Here is an 18,181-nt window from a genome sequence, read left to right as displayed (position 1 = left end):
CCAGTTGTTGAGCAGTAGCATTTTTAAATGTCACAGGCAATAGTGTTGAACTTGGAGTGAAAAAAAAATTCTACATTCAAAATCTGAAAAATCTCTGTGATAAAGAATGATTTACATTCAGAAATGTTAATTTACTTTGAAATTAAAGTGCACCCAATAATGACCCACACCACACATCTGTAGCCTGTTATAGAACAGCTGACTGTGATTTCTACTTTACCATGTGATACTAAAATATCAAGTCAGGTTTATCCACATGCTTGGCACTATAGTTTGACCGAGTTATACAATTTATATTATTATTGTACAGTATATGATCTTGACTCGTTTTTTATTTATATCATTTGATAATATTTTGAGTGTCACAGTGAACAGTTATGCATTCTGCATTAATTACTGATTGTAAAAACTATTTGGTTAGTGTCTCTCAAATCTCACATTAGCTACCTTTCATGGGGAGCAAAGACATGAAAGTATAACAGACAGCAATTTAAGAGAAACCATTTAATCTTTATTGTTTCAGCATGAATTATATCATATTATATGATTCAACACAGTGAAACACTAAGCATGCTTTACTCAGCTGCTTCTTTTCCCTGTAAAAAACAGATCAATTGTTTGTGTAAGTTTGATTTTAAAGAGCTTTAGGTGACAATAATTTTAATCAATTAATTTTATAGCATTTAAACCTAATACTGTGTAATGGTGTGAATATAATACTGTTAAGAATCTGCTCCAACAAACAGACATAAATCAAAGATTGATGATGCTGTTTTAATTATTGATCACAAAACTATGTATTTACCTTGCCAAAGGTCTTTGCTCTCAGTTTGTTGACCTGGGACTCTGCAATAGTCAGCACACTCCTCAGCCTCCTCCAGTTCATGCTGGACCTTTCTGCACTTTGACAGGTGAACATTGGCTTGCTCCTCCTGAAATACAGAAAAACAGAAAAATGTTTAAATGTTGAAAATAGCCTACTAGGTGTACTGTACATAAAATAAATATGACAGTGTATCAAGTAGCACATTGTTTAAATATAAATGTGAGTCCTTACCGCTTCCTCAGCCTGCCTCTTGTAGGCCTTTTTAACCAGATCCTGCAGCCTGGTAAAATGTTTCTTGTCCTCCTCAGTCTGTAAAAGAAAATATAGATTTGTGTTTCAAAATATTTCATGGAAAGTAAGCCAGATTGATCTGTACAGTACATGTAAAATCTTAATATAGTTGTACCTGATAGGTGAGCTCCTTCACCCTCCTCTCATATTTACGAACACCCTTAACAGCATCTGCTTCACGTCTCTCCTCAGCCTCAACCTCTGCCTCCAGCTCACGCACCTTTAGAAAACCAGAAAGTGAAGATAATATTTAGATAATATTTGTTTTGCATGTTTTCTTACATTTGCTCTACCGTGCAAATCTTAACAGAATTGTCTTACCCTAGACTCAAGTTTCTGGGGATAGCATGCTTCATTTCCAACGTTAACTCATGAAAAGATTTTTGAATGACTGAAGAAATGACAGTGCTTGTTTACCTGAGAGTGCAGCAGTCCAATACGCTCACTGGCGTCCACCAGCTCCTGCTCAGCATTTGGCGGCTTCTCTCTGTCTGTTCCAGAGCACCTCTAAGTTCCTCAATTTCAGCCACCATGAGACCGTTCCTGCGCTCTACCATAGCAGCTTGTTCCTTGAAGTCACCCTGGGCTCTGACAGCATCATCAAGGTGCAGTTGTGCATCCTTGTGAAGAAATATCAGCAAAATATTCACATGACAGCCAAAATGTAGGTGCACTGACCATAGTCTGTGAAACTACTTATGCTTACAATACATGCTGTCGGGACCTGAGATTGGCGCTCAACTGAATCTCCATCTCATTTAGGTCTCCCTCCTTCTTCTTCTTGATTCTCAGGGCATCGTCCTGCTCGACCTCAGAATCCAAAATGCTCTGCATGGAGTCAATCACCCTCTGGCTGTTCCTCTTGATCTGCTCCATCTCCTCATCCTTCTCAGCCAGCTTCCTGTCTACTTCACCCTTAATCTGGTTGAGCTCCAGCTAGACACGCCGGATCTTAGACTCTTCATGTTCCAAAGTTCCCTAATGATGTCAAAGAAAACAACATTCATCTTTGCTTTCTAACCATTTATAAAACATTTGTCCGTATATTTTCAGCAGACCTCCGCAGAATAAATGTACCTCAGCCTCTTCAAGAGCTGTCTGGATCTCAGACTTCTCTGTCTCCACCTGCTTCTTGGACTTCTCCAGCTCATGGATGCTCTTACCAGTCTCACCAATCTGTTCAGTCAGATCTGAAATCTCCTCTGCAGAGAGATGCATGTTTTATATCGTTAAGCTTTGAATTGGAAAATATAAATACATTATTCTAACTTAATGTAGTAATAATAATGTCGTCAGAACTCACGTTGGAGGTTCTTGTTTTGACGCTTCATGGTTTTCCAGGTGATCCAGAGATTCCTCATAAGAGTTCTTCATCTTGAATTTTTGGGGAGAAAAAAACCCTCCTTCTGAGCCCCCTCAAGCTCTGCCTGACCCTCCTCAAACTTCTGTTTCCACTCTGCCAAGACCTAAATTACACAATTAATACTGTTCAGTTGTTTTGCAGCAATATAAAGACAAATACATATATTTCATTGTTTGTAAGGCTTGGCCACATAAAATAAAGGTTGCTACCTTGTCAAAGTTCCTCTGCTTCTTGTCCAAGTTGGCAGGCAGTCCATTGGCTCTCTCCACATCAATCATGAGGTCTTCCACCTCACTCTGGAGCCTCTGCTTGGTTTTCTCAAGAGAAGCACACTTGGAATTCACTGCCTCAATCTGTTCCTGAGTCTCCTGAAGGTGCTGGGCCAGCTTTTTCCTGTTTGAAAAAGGTGTGAATTTGTCTCTGAGTGAAAACCTTAAAGTTACAAATATTTTTAAAAAAAAAATGTATTGCATATATGAAATAGAAATAATTCCATACCTTTAAGGAACTAGATAAAAATATAAAAGCAGAGCTGCATTCGAAAATGTTTGCCCCAAAATAACTAAACAAATGTAAATTGTAATATCTGTATACATTTGTTTAAATACAAGTATTGATACCAGAAATACCATTGTCAGTTGAGCTACACGATAGTGTTACACTTATGTCCATTTAATTGTTTAAAATATACTTACTTGGCTTCCTCAAGCTCCTCAGTGCGCTGGATAGCTTCTCCACTGAGCCACCTCACTGTTGGCCTTGGACATTCCACGCTGCAGCTCAGCCTTGGCCTCCTACTCCTCCTCAAACTGCTCCCTCAGCAGATCACAGTCGTGGCGGGCTGATTGCAGTCCATGGGCAAGAGCATTCTTGGCCTGGTGTGAGAATTAATATTGAGTGTGCAAAATGTAGTAACATGTAAGGTTTATCAGAACTCACTTACCGTTTTCTTACCTTAACCTCCTCTTCAATCTGTCTCTTCCGCTCCTCAATCTGCTGTGTGAAGGCCTGTTTGCCTCTGGTCAGCTGGGAGACAAGAGCTTCTTTCTCTTCAATTTGACGGCTGAACTCACCTTGTGTGAAAGATGTCATAATACATTAGTTTGTGTGAGGGTTCTCAATAATGAACAACAGATTATTCACTGATAACTTGTAGATACCATTTTCTGTCAGGAGAAGTGCTTTCTGTGCACCCGAGTCATTGATTTGACGGACGCATCATTCTTGGTCTTCAGTTCACTCAGTTGGTCCTCAAGAGTACGGCACATCTTTTCAAGATTTCCCTAATGAGGAAAAAAAACATCAGATCAGTGATCAGATTTTATATATAATATGAATTCCCTTATTTACTATATTAATTTGGATGTTAAAATAAAATTAGATATTTTGTGTACCTTTGCTTTAGCAACAGCCTCCATGTTGCTGGAGAGGTCATCAATCTCCATCTTGTATTCACTCTTTTCCTTCTCAAGCTTCTGCTTGACACGCTGGAGGTTGTCGATCTGCTCTCCCAGCTCAGCAACGCTGTCAGCCTGCTTCTTGCGGAGAGCAGCAGCAGTGGCTTCATGCTGCAGAGTGGACTCCTCAAGGTCACGACGGAGCTTCTGGAACTCAGCTTCACGCTTCTTGTTCATCTCAATCTGAGCGGCAGTGGCTCCACCAGCCTCCTCCAGCCTCTCACTGATCTCCTCAAGTTCCCTGGAGAGGTCAGCTCTCTGCTTCTCAACCTTGGCGCGAGCAGCACGCTCAGCTTCAATCTCCTCCTCCAGCTTCTCAATACGGGCCTGTTGAATGTAGGTGTTTTTTTTCAACTTTTTATTGTAATATACAAAATACAAAATATGTGCTGTAATGTTTTATATAATACAATATGTGACCTGAAGCTCCTTGGTCTTCTTCTGAAGCTGAGCACCCAAGGACTGCTCATCCTCAATCTTGCTGAGGAGCTGACTGATTTCAAAGGCAGAGAGCCTGAGTCATGGTAACCAGAGATGCCAGCTTTTCATCTCTCATCTCCTCAAGGGTAGCCAGCAGACCGGCTTTGAAGAACACCTAAACAAACAGAAAATAGAAATTCACTGTATGTCTTTACCATACAGCATACTAAACATTAAACTAGAAAGGTAGAAAAGGAGCATGTACCCTACACAATCATTTAAAAATGAAAAATATATAATATATTTACTGTATTTAAAAATTTTTTTTAAAGAGAAAAAAAAAAAAAATTTTTAAAATTTTTTTATCTACATCAGGATCTATATCTAAATACTTTAAACAGTAAAATGCAATTATGCTAAATGGCTGACAGTTGTGTGTTTTTGCACATTAGCCTTTTTACAAGAGGTGAATTGTGCCAAATTTCAAGTGAGTCAGACAACACAATTTGGTTGTAGTTGTGATGTATGCACAAAGTACTTCAATTTATGTAAAATAGCCCATACAAGAATTAGTATTATTAGTAATAATATAATCTTGTAGCAAATGGTAAAATCAAATTACTAACTTTTTTGCAGACTCGCTATATTTAATATATTTGGTGATAATCTGATTAAATTTGTAGAAGTAAGAGTAAAATATATGATTTGTTATTTAATATTTTCCCCCTGGATTTAAAATAGGTGAGATAGAACCACAGAATCTTGGGCATAAATGATCTAGGGTTTAAGCCTCTTGGTAACAAGTTACAAGGCAATATGTAATGTTTATCCATTGCCACATGATGGCGATGTTGCATTGGCTCTTTCATGGCCTAATTCCCCATTGGTTATGTTTTTCAGGATACTCTACTATTCCATAAAGAAAAAAAATAGACTGAATATGTGCTCTTTGGTAAGTACATTAAAGTATATCAATGTGCTTACCCTGGTGTGTCCGAGTCTGTACTCTGCCCTCTTGTTATCAATGAGCTGGCCCTCAGGGATGACACTGGCATTCAGCACCTTGTACCTTTTATAAGAGAATTAGTGGTCAGTGTGAACATTTTCTTTGAATAGTCTGCATCATAATTGTGTTCCGTTGATACCTCTGCTTGAAGTCAGCATAGAGGATTCTGCTGGGGAAACCTTTTCTGCAGATTCTGATACCCTCCAGCACACCGTTACATCTGAGCTGGTGGATGACCGGGAAGTTCTTCATCAGACATGTAAAAGGATATTTAGGGACTGAGCCAGCGACCGCTGGAGGTCCCTATTTTATTTGCTAGAATTCTTATTCTTACCTATTTTTAGCCCCTCCGACTGCATTTTTGCCCCCCTGAACATATACGAAAACTCAATTTTATTTGGCAAAGTTGTCAGGCCTGGTGAAAAATTGTGTCAACAATCCGCCACTAGGTGGTTCTGGTGGCATAGTAAATCACTGTGTGGAGACCGTAGTAGTTATTAATATGAAATTCACAGGGCATGTGTAGACTGGATTCTCCCCTAGGTATAGACACAGACTTGTAAGAATGTTATCATATTAGATTATGTTCAGCAAAGTCAACAAATGTGAAACTTACGTGATCAAGTTCTCCCATCCTATCTGCCCAATTGGGAAAAAAACAAAACATTTTTTACCCAGCAGAAACCTCATATACTGATTAATTCAACATTGTTATGGTAACAACTTACTAGTAAGCATGAACTGATAGGTGTTGTCAGAGACAGAGAAGATGTGGGCAGGAGCCTCCATACGCTTCTTGCCTCTATAGGCATTTACAACTTCCTGATAGTACACTGGGAGCCACCTATAGGGGTTCACAGTGGCGCAGAACAGCCCAGAGTAGGTCTGAAAGTGATCCAGCAGTTGACTCTTAGTATAGGTAGTTTCGCTGTACAGGTATATTTCTCTTTTCTTATTAGGCAGCATTTCTTACGTAGATCATCCATGCTGCATAACGCTCTTTGAGGTTATACAACACAGAGGCTTCATTGAGATGGGTCATCATGTCCATGTCCTCAATTTTGTCAAACTGACTCTGCTACCATCTTTCTTGAGGCTTGTTACCTTCAAGTACAGCTCCTTGGCATCAGCCATGTAGCAGGCAGCCTTGGCCATCAAAGAGTTTGTTTTGAGCCTCAATTCTCTCCTTGTCTGGCTTACGGAGGTATATGACAGCTTTGCCATCAACGGCCATCTCCGTGTCCGTACTCATGGTGGTGGCTAATGTCTGCAGCAAGTCAAACAATAGCAATCTTAGACTGATATTTTCTGCTCAAGTGATTTAACAGTGCCCACGTGCCTGGTGTTGTACTAAACAGTTAACATATTCACACCTAAAAATGGTTTTGCATCATTACAGGTGGCCTTCAGCTGAGTTGAAGCCTTCACTGACAAGCTGATTAATTTTGTAATTTCTTATTTCTTATAATCAATTGTTATTTGAGGTTTGTACACAATGGGCGAACAACACCTAAATATAAATTAATTATCCAAAATCACCATGCTGCGCATACTTCCTGTTGCCAGTAGGTGGCGCTATCACTATGTCTGAATATTGTCATGTAGACATGTTCAGGGCGGGACTGTTATCAAACACGTGAAGTTTCATTTAGATTGGACCACGTACACTGAAGTTATGAGGACGTGTTCAGGGCAAGACTGTTACAGAATATATTAAGTTTATTGGAGATTGGAGTCGTCACTGGCCAATTTTGAAAATTGGTCAGTATAATTGGTCAAAATGTCAGACTTCCCGTGGGCTTAGGGGTATGGGTCCAAGAGGCTTTTCTGTAGGTTTTGGCACATTACACATGCCTACCTAGTTTCATACATATCAGTAAAATGTGGCGCCGGGCTGCTTTTTTGAAATACTGTAGGGGGCCCTGTGAATTTCATGTTCATAAGTATTACGGTCTCCGCACAGTGATTTACCATGCCACCAGAGCGCCACCTAGCGGCAGATTGTTGACAAATTTTTTAGCAAGCCTCAGGGAGCCATGGGCAATCATTGTGCCAAGTTTTGTTTTAATCACATGTGTGAGAAATTCACCGAAAATGACCACAGAATTCAAAATGGCCAACTTGACCAAGTTTTGTAATCACCCTTGCCAATGTGGAGATATAAACTTTTCATTTTAAAGAGCGCCACCTTGTGGCGATGGCCTTAAATTGTGCACGATTCCTGTAGAAGACAAGGACTAAGGACTCAAGGTTGGTGTCAATCAGACATACCAATGCGGAGAAATGCCCCACTTCCTTTTTTGATGAAAAATCAACAGGAAGTGCTAATTTTATAACACAATTATTTTTTGAAATATCAAAATACTTTAAATTTAAAACTTTTTTTGCCAGGGCGGTCTCCGGATTCAACGTGAAAAGTTTTGTGCGAATCGGACAAAAGCGCATAGGAGGAACAGTAAAAAGTAGTTTATGGCCATTTTCGCCTCCAGCGGAAAAAAAATTATAGGCGGAAATGGACGTGGCCTTTATGGGGAGATGCAGATCCCTTTACTGAAGGCATGGATGTAAGGTTTTTAGATGTGCGACAAACGGTGTGGGAGTTATTAGCCTAAATGCACTTTTCTTAATAGTAGCGTCACCTAGTGTCCGACCCGAAAGCGAAGCATAGAATATCCAATTTTTCACCAGGCCTGAAAACTTTATCGAATAAAATTGGCTTTTCGTATATGTTCAGGGGGTCAAAAATGGAGTGAAAGGGGCTAAAAATAATAACCTTAGCAAAATTGTACAATGCAATAGTAGATATCCTCACCACAAGCAGGAACTTCACTGGTCTACCACCACACACACTGAAGCTCCTCTTGTACCCCTTATATTCAGTCTGGTTTGCTTACAAAGCAAGGCTTAAAACAGGGTATCGTGCCAAATATGGCTAGAATGACAGCTGAGTCTTGAAGCATTTGAAATATTTAGCTGGCACTACATTTGGGTCAATCCCTTTCTGAAGTAAGTCGTTTTTGACTTCTTTTGAAACATGGCATATATAAAAGTTGAATAACAGTTTCATATAAAAATGTGATTAAAAATGATTATATCTAACACTAAGCTGTTATAATGTCACTTACATCTTAAGGTACAGATAAGATTTTTAAAATTATTTTTTGAGAATTAATGGTTGTATAGTAAAGCAACCTTAAGAAGCATACCGGGATCAGTAAATTGGATTATTATGCAGATTCTGATTGTGCACATATAAATTACCGAGATATGACTCAATTTGCAATCATTAAATAAGTACAAAATGTATTGAATATATTATCTTTAATTTAATTATTTAAACTATTAGTGACAAATGATTTATTTATCTTCTAAACTAACTAATAAATGCATTTCACAGGAATGCCACTATGATGTTTTCTTACAAAAGAATCAGTTGGCATCATAAAGTGAGTTTGATTTAGGGGTCAGAGTCAGCCACTTGTCAGCTAACTTGGGTGCAATGAGGAACACGTTTCGTTTCTGGGGGCCCTCTAGCCAATATGTAATTTGAGTAGTTAAAGATTGCAGTGTAGAGGTCAAAGAAGTGGGCATGTCATCAAAGAGTGGGAAGACGCAAGCCTCATCCTCGATTGGTTGACTGTAAAGTATATTGACTAAACCAAAATAATATTTTGCCCAAAAGTGAATACTGCTTTAAACTTTATGAGACCTAATATAAGTGTTAACAAGATTCAATAATTATTCTAGCATTTTTTGTACTCTGCAACCTTGAACTATTGCATTCTTGTTTACAATTTACTCAAACAGGTCAGTTTGTATATATAAGAATTATATTATTGATTTTTATATATTTGTATGTATTCTCTACTCTTTTTTTCAACTACTGGCATGTACATTATAGTTAAGGTTTGTTTTATGTTTTGTTATTTTATTGATCTTTGTTTAGCTTTGTTGTCAATGTTTTTAGCCGTCTGTTTCTATCTTCCTGAAATTTGTTCTTAGAACTGTGTCTAACTGGGAGTCAAATTCTTTATATGTGCACACGGAATTTGCCAATAAAGCTGGTTCTGAAGAAAAGTGGTCATGACATTGTTTGTCACCTGGATGTCTCAAAATGTTTAATTATTAGCATATTGATATATTATACAGAATTGATTGAAGGTTTGTTCATGCTGCGAATGATCCAAAAGCCCAACAAAATCAAATGTTTCCACAACAGTTTTTTAGTGTACAGTTTATCAAAGATACACAAACAAATAATGACATGAAATGAAAATTTCACTGAATAGGTCATCACATCACATCAATCACATTCCTGTCAACTATGCTATCTGTGTTTATGTACTCAGTGTGTGAATTTAAATGCCTGTTGTGAGCTGACTAGTACTACAGGCTGAAGAGAGTCATTGTAGTGATAATTGAACTCTTTATAATTACACCATATACACAAATTATGGTACAAGCTAAGAAAAGCAGGTACTTCAGGGACAGGGAGCATGCAGGTGATTGATGGGTCACAGGAAAACCCTCCCACTCCAGACTTTACCTCACTTGGTCAGATGCTACAGCCGTCTTATTTAGCTCACTTTGAGAAGAAAAAGATCAAAGCTACTATTAGTATGGCTCACATTCTGAAATGTTTTTCTATTCATTCATTTATGCTCAACAACCATGATAATTACTTTGGCTGACTTCAATCAAGGTAACTAAATTAAATAGCTATTAACAGTCAGTCTTAATAAAATCAGTGTCATCAACCTGATTTTAACACCTAAATAAACCTAAAAGAAATTCCCATCCTCTTGTAGTGCCACACATGGAGGATGGGATTTATTTGTTCAATTTATAGTCTGTTAACGTTGAGTGAAAGTCCATGAATCACTCACTATGTAATAAATATGTATTTTTACATTGTGTTTGCTTGAAAGCTCAATTAACATTTAGTGTGCAGTAATGATCTAATTACGCCTACTCACTGTAATGAGAGAGGTGTCAGACTACTGAGAAGGAAGAGACAGGCTCCAAGGTCAGAGGTCAAGTGGTGTAGTATGTTGGGGGTGGGACTTTCAAGGCACTAGGCAGTTTTGAAGCTTCTGTAAAAAGCCAATAAGCTGAGTAGTTACTATAGTGACATAACATTGTACTGCCCTATAAAAGTGAAGATAATAGGAGAAACTGCAAATTATCTTTAAGCATAAGACTTGTGGAGCACCACAGCAAGAGTGTGAACACAGATCAGGCATGTTTCTGATGTAAATTCAAACACTTGATACTGACTATACATTACAACAGTCACCAGTCACAGCCTTTTCTGGATCATGGCAAATTAATGGATCATACTAATAATAATCTCTCAGAATCTCAGATCATATGTATTACTGTATGTATTAATATGCACAGAAAAGTCCTACTGCTTAGCTAAACAATTTAAGCCATACCTCAAGATTCTCCTACACACACTGCAGTGCATTCAGTAGAAGTGCTTTAGTAAAACAAGGCACATGGCAGACTTCCAGTCAGTGCTTGAACATGTGCCTCCATGTGCTCTTTGAGAGATTTGCCTGTTCTATAATAAGAATTGACTTTTTGCTCCTAGTTGTAATGAATTAATTTAATACTTAACATTTAATTAAACCTGATATTTATTCAGAAAGAAACTCAGTCTAGTTTTAGTTTAACTTTATTGACTTGTGTTACTAACTTAAAAAGAACATTTGGGTTAAACGTACTACAAGGAGTTTTTTAAATAGTTGTACAACCATCTCAGTTTCATACTGATGCCTCTATATGACCTACAGTAGCACACAAGACCATCAGTAAGAAGATTCTTAATGCCTACCACTGTTTGATTTGGAAACATTACCACTTTTGTCCACAGCTGCTTTATGTAAAATAAAAATAATAACTAGACCAGGGGTATCCAAGAGGGCCAGATTCGATAATACTGAGCACCATAATAAAGTCACATGCAAATGCACTGCATTATAGCAATTGTATTTATATTGCAATAACAAATGGAAAAAAAAAAATGGAAGCGACAAATGTTTTTTTCTGTTTTTCGTGGTAATCCCCCCCCCCCCAATTTTCTGATTAATTTTTTTTCTGAATTATCGAGGATATTTGGAGCATGCCATATCTGTCCAGCTGATCCTGGAGAAACATTGCTTTGACTAGCAGATCTGAATGGGCTTTCCTTCTGCACAAGCGCTAAGTCCTCAGGTGCCTGCGTAGAGTCGACAAATTAATGATAATACCATCTATATGACTTAAAGACAGGACTATATCCCAGTGTCTTAAACCCAGATCAAAATAAAATTTGATTTAACTAAACAAGCCGGTCATGTTTGTTTCCGTTAAATCGAGCTCTCAATAAAGGAATTAATGAGTCTATTGTTTCAAATGCTCTCTGAACTCAGAAAAAAAAATGAGTCAGAAAAACCGAAAAAAAAAAATACGCAGAAAATCAGAAAAACATACCAACAAATAAATTAATCAGAAAAACAGAAATAATTACTCAGAAAAACAGTGCCAAACAATTGTTTTTTTCAAAAAGCAGTGTAACCTAGGTCTTCGCTGAACAATTCAGCCTTTCTTTCATATCACATCAGAGTCATATAACACAAGGAACAAACAATTTAAAATTCCACAAAAGTTCCACAAAGATGAGAAATATACAGGTTAAATATAGTCACTCTGCATTTTATGAATTTCAGATGACCAAGAAAACACAGGTCTTTAACACTAAACAATTCAGGCTTTTTTTCATACCACATAAGACTCAGATAACGCCATGAACAAGCAATTAGGAATTCCAAAAAGGTTCCACAAAGTTGAAAATATATAAAATAATATATTTTTATAATTATAAAAATACATATATATTATATAATATATGTCACTCAGAAACTGCATTTTATGAATATCAGATGACCAAGAAATACACCAGGGAGGTGCGAATATGTCTAACAATTAAGCCAAGCTATGAAATATACTTTTACTCACTCAGAAACTGTAGTGTAGTCAGATGACTAAGAGACATGGAATTGACCATAATGTGAGGGGTGATACTGAGATCTGGATTGCAGTACACAGTCCAGGTCTGGTTTGAGAGCAGTGGTTGAGATGCGTAGGTGGGGATCTGTTAGTCTGGACCTCAACCGGTTCTCTTTCAGGTTCATCTGCTCACACAAATGTGTGCAGCCGAACAAGCTCTCCATTTTCTTTGCAAACGCTCCCATTCCTGGGAACCTGTCTTTATCCAACTGCTGGTGAAAGTTCACAAGTGAGAGCTGTTGGTGTCGACCGCTCGACCTCATCGCACTGCAGCTGAGTGAGCTCCATCTGCAGCTGGTGTGGGGCTTCATCAGGGTCCGTGGGGCAGGGAGAGGAGAAAAGCAACTTGCCCTTTTTGACAGTAGCAAAACACTGAAAGCGCCTGTTGAAGAGACATGTGATAGCTGCTGCATACCTCCTTGTTTACGCACCAATAGGGTCGTCTGGAAATCTGCCCATGACCCCGCGCAGCGCAGGGAAATGTGACGTACTGGGCTCTGAGTGTGACAAGTGTCTTACAATATTTGGAGCTTTCTTTGGAAGGCCTTTATGTGTACATATAGCTGGCTCACCACTGCATTTTGCCCTTACAGGCTTTATGTTTAGCTCATTCAAATGTTTTGTAACGTAAACCAAAAATGCCAACTCTGCCAGCCAGACAAGATCCGACAGTTCTTGCATCGGTTGTCCCTTTTTGCCAAGAATTGTTAAATTTCTCTTCTGAGAGAGAAGAAGCGCTGCAGACCCCCGACAGAACCACCTCACGCAATGTTACGTTCCTGCAGTACCACAGGCTTCAGGACGGCATTTCTAGGACCCTAGGTTTTTGCGAGAGCACTTTGTTTAAAATGTATGGAAGCCCATTTCCGCCAGTAAAAAAATTAAATAAATCCCCCTAAAATAATAAAAATTAATTAAAAAAAGAGGAGAAGAGAAATGATAAAAAAAAGTCCAAATTAAGAGACAGAAAGTCGAAATTATGAGATAAAAAGTCATATTATGAGATACTTAAACACAACAGATCTTTGAGTTCTCCTATTCAATTTGGCACAGAAATGGATTGAGAGTACACTGAAGACTATACTTTAAATGTGGCTTTACAACAGTTTAAATACTTAATTTGTTTGCTGTTCCTCATGGGATTGTATTAAGCAAGAAGCAGTTGTGGCACAGAAAAAACAAAACCGATGTGGCTGTGGTGGCAACCTTCATTGAACAGCAATTGGAAACATCTGTTTAGTGTCATGCTTATAGATGGATGAACCAAAAATATTGGTAACATGGAATTGTGAGAAACAGTTTGAATATTGCTGCAGTTATTGGATGGTGACAGTGTTGATCTGAGGTCCAGAAACAGACTGTTTACCACAGCTGTGGCCCAAACTGGCACACTGATGGCTACAACATGCTAAAGCCATTCGGAACTGCAATCAGTGGATGCATTAATCAGAATCAGAATCAGAAATACTTTAATAATCCCAGGGGGAAATTATTTTTGTTACAAACTCCAGATATACAAACAACATATATTATACAAGCAACTTCTATTAAGAACAAAATATAAATATATACATATATAACTATTTATATATAAAAGGTCAAATGTACACTTGAATAATGTGCAAAAAGTGCAAAAAATGATTGTCCGTCAGATTACGGGGGGGGGGGGTCTGACTCTCTTAGGGAGGCGTTATAGAGTTTGATGACCACAGGCAGGAAAGATTTCCTGTGGCGCTCTGTGGTGCATCTGGGTGAGAGGAGTCTTCTGCTGAAGGTGCTCCTCTGCTGAGCCAGTATGTCGTAGAGAGGGTGTGTGACATTGTCCAAGATAGACTGAAGCCTGGACAGCATCCTCCTCTCAGCCACGGTCGTCAGAGTGTCCAGCTCTTCCCCCCACGACATCACCAGCCCTCTTGATCAGTTTATTTATTCTGTTGGTGTCTGCAACCTTCAGTCCACTGCCCCAGCATGTGACAGCGAAGAAGATCGCACTGGCCCCAACAGCATCGTCCGTCAGATGTTAAAGGACCTCAGCCTCCTTAGGAAAAAGAGTCGCCTTTGGCCGACAAAGTTGCCCACAACAGTCCTGTATTCATTCTAATCACCCTTTTCAATGCAGGCAACTATTGCTGAGTCATCAGAAAACTTCTGAAGGTGGCAGGACTGAGTGCAATAGTTGAAGTCTGAGGTGAAGAGGGTGAAGAGGAAGGAAGAGAGGACAGTCCCCTGTGGGGCCCCAGTGTTGCTGACCACCCTGTCAGACACACAGTTCTGTAGGCGTACGTACTGTGGTCTGCCCATCAGGTAATCAACAATCCAGGACACGATGGGGGCCTCCACCTGCGTCGCAGCAATCTTCTCACCCAGTAGAGCTGGATGGATGGTGTTGAAAGCACTGGAGAAGTCAAAGAACATGACTCGCTGGCTTGTCCAGATGAGTGTAGACTCTGTTCAGCAGGTAGATGATGCCATCCTCAACTCCCAGGCGGGGCTGGTAGGCGAACTGTAGTGGATCACTGAAGGGCCTGACCGTAGGCCTTAGCTGCTCCAGGACAAGCCTCTCCAGGGCCTTCATGATGTGGGACGTCAGAGCCACCGGTCTGTAGTCCTGAGGGCCACTGGGACGCAGCGTCTTTTGCACAGGAACGACGCAGGACGTCTTCCACAGCACAGGGACCGCCTGGAGATGCAGGCTCAGGCTGAAGACTTGACTGAGTACACCACAGAGCTGGGGGGCACAGGCTTTAAGCACCCTGGGAAATACACCGTCGGGGCCTGAAGCTTTGCCGGAGTGGAGTCTCCTCAGCTGTCTTCTCACAAGGTCAGGCGTGAAGGACACTGTAGAGGTGACAGTTGGGGGAGGGGTGAGGTCCTCAGGTTGTGGAGGACATGATGTAGAGCAGGGGGAGGGGTGGAGACATAGATTTAACTGACTTTCAGCAGCATTCATTAGAGGATAATATCACAGCTGGGGAACTTTATGAAAAGACAAAGTCACCTGTCTTACGTTTCTATTTAATGACTAAGAAGAGAGACATTCAGTTCTCTTCTCGCCAGTTCCATAAATGAGGAGGAGAAAAGTGATGCAACTGCACAAGGATGTGAAAAAACACATGACAGGCCTGATAGCTATCACCTCTCTCTCACCATCACTTCTGCAACAGACACTGCGGGGAGATAAATGCTACAGATGTTGTTTATGTTGGAAGCAGCACAGTATTTGCAAATGCAAGCAGTGACAGTGTTTCCCCTCTTTACACCACTGAGGCATCTAGTTTGCCAGATCATGAAACATTGCTTCATGCGGATGCTTTAGAGGACAGTGGCCACACAGAAAGCATCTCTGGGATGGAGTACTCCAGTGTTGATGATACCTTGCCTCTGTTTTCAGAGGAAAGTATCCTGGAGGATGACCTTTTCTTTAAAGTTATTCTTCCCAATGGAAAGCTTGAAAAGATTGCGGATGGTGGAGGTTTTTTTGAGAGATGTACTGTGATAACATTTATGAGCAGTGCACTATTGGAAATGACTTCCAAGTGCCATACCTACATCATGATTTTGGTAAAAAGAAGAATGGAAAAGTGTAGGCAGAATCATCACATTTTGCTGGCAAAAAGAGAAGTACCTTCCTGTAAAACTTGCTACTGTACGTCTGGAGAAAGCTGTTTTGGGCTTTGTAGAGAGTGATCTTGTGGACAGCGTTTGAAGTATGTGTCTGAGTCTGAGCAAGTGATCTCTAAATCTTGTTTTTCCGATTTTGAAGAAGTCGACCAAGAGGAATTGTTGGAAATCACGGATATTCACAACTGCTTCCAACAGCAGATAACATTGAGCAAATCTTGAGGGAGCTTGCTCAGCAAAAACTGATTCCAGAGCCTGCCTTTGTGATTGAGCCGTGGAGCCACACACTCGCACCTGTTAGATCAGAGCTGAAAGGGGTTGCAGCTGTCTATGAAGAGCTACAACCAACATCGGGTAAGATAGTGAAAAATCTCTTACTTACCCCAGTACCCAGAGTGCCCAGGAGAAACAAATTGTCAAGTATGTAAGTGCATACCTTAGAGAGTCATTCACCCAGCATCTGTCCTCATTCCTCAGAGTTTGCACTGGATCACACAGGAAACAGCATCACTGTCAACTTCAAACAACTTTAGGGATTTCGGAGAAGACCTGTTGCTCATACATGTGGCTGTTACTTGGAGTTACCAGTCAATTATGACAACTAACCATTTTTTCAACATGAAATGAACAAAGTCTTAAAAAGTAATGTGTGGACGTTGTTTAAGAGACTTTGTCGGTTTTCCAGATGTTTTGGCTTATGAAGGAATTACTACAGTTGCCTTATGTAACTGTCACAGCTTTAACATGCTGTCCACATTTTTCTGCTGATTTTTGCCACTTCTGTTTTGTTGAACATTGTTTTCAAATGCTATGTTTCAATGCAGAGAACTTCCTGTGAATACCTCAGTTAAAGAAGTAGTGTAAGACTTATATTGCTTATATTGCTAGACTTCACCAACAACCTGAGTGTAAATGAGTGATTTCAACATACTGTTTTTTGTTTTTGTTCCTTATGTTTAAGGTAATTTGAGCTATGAGAGAAAAATGGAGGAACCTGTCTGTGTTGTATTTGATACATTTACAACTCCTGACTTGAAAGCATTTGCTATTCATCTTACCTACATAACACACACACAGACACACACATTTTATTTTAAATATTTGAAATAAAATTGGTATTTCATTACCTGTTACATTCACTTAACTGTTACAAATGCATTGTATTTGTTATAATAGTTTGAAAATATTACCAAAGCGAGTAAACCATTAATTATTATTAACAATAACAATATTTCAGTAATTTTCTTAGTGAAGCTACCTTCAGTAAAGCACTTCAGTCCCACAATACTTTCATTTAAAATATCTAGTTCATAATAAAAAGAGTACATGTCAAATACTAGTATAATCTTGTTACAGGGTACATATTCTTTTTTCATTTCACATTTCTATTCAGGTGCTGTTATTGTTTTTTACCAAAAGACATTCAACCATTCTATAAGCCTATTAATGGGTTACTATTATAGGCTCCCTGCTGTAGCAAGTTAGATTTAATTGAAGTTCAAATGAAATCAGTTTTGTATGCGGTGGATGTTTAAATATTTGAATAAATAATTCAGTTAATAAATGTGTGGATTTAGATTTTTTACTCAGTCAATGTTAGGACAGCATAGTCATTTGTGTATACATATATTTTGTTCAAAAGAACTGAAAATATTTGATACATCTTTTATATGTTTAAATAGTTACAACATAGAATTTGCATTCATCACAGGTTAAAACATAATTTTGTAAACTGCAATCAGTATATGAGTTTCAACAACAACAAAAAAGCATTTCTGAAATATAACGTGACACAGGCCAAGGAACATTAATGATAGATCTAGTTCATTGTTCATTAGTTGTTTGAGTTCAATATACGTATATAATTTATCATATCATTTGTTAATGTTGGATTATGCTCTGACATTAGGTCACATGGGAAGTCCTTGAACACACATTCTTCAAGGCAGACTTGAACTTTCTCCAGGTCCACATGGTGCAAACAATCTCTGCCTCCCTACAGATGAGGGACTGCATGCAACATGGAGGGACATCCATGAGGTGATCGTAAGTCGTGGACTTGGTGGACTCTGTGGTTGTTCCAAGTCATTACAACCTCATTAAGTTCTTTCTAGGAGGCAAATAATATTAAGTTAGATTGTATA

General features: G+C 39.1%; 2 pseudogenes; one reads left to right on the top strand and one right to left on the bottom strand.

The window, feature by feature from the left end:
- Positions 1–489: 489 nt before the first annotated feature.
- LOC127352614 (myosin-4-like) lies at positions 490–6,630 on the bottom strand (annotated as a pseudogene).
- Positions 6,631–14,742: 8,112 nt separating this feature from the next.
- The window catches only part of LOC127352613 (protein NLRC5-like), a 38,074-nt pseudogene continuing 34,635 nt past the window's right edge, over positions 14,743–18,181 (top strand).

Source organism: Dicentrarchus labrax, unplaced genomic scaffold (genome assembly GCF_905237075.1).
Source record: "Dicentrarchus labrax unplaced genomic scaffold, dlabrax2021, whole genome shotgun sequence".
Taxonomy (NCBI): Eukaryota; Metazoa; Chordata; class Actinopteri; family Moronidae; genus Dicentrarchus; species Dicentrarchus labrax.
Note: the sequence above shows the minus strand (reverse complement) of the source record. Positions and strands in the feature narration are given on the sequence as shown.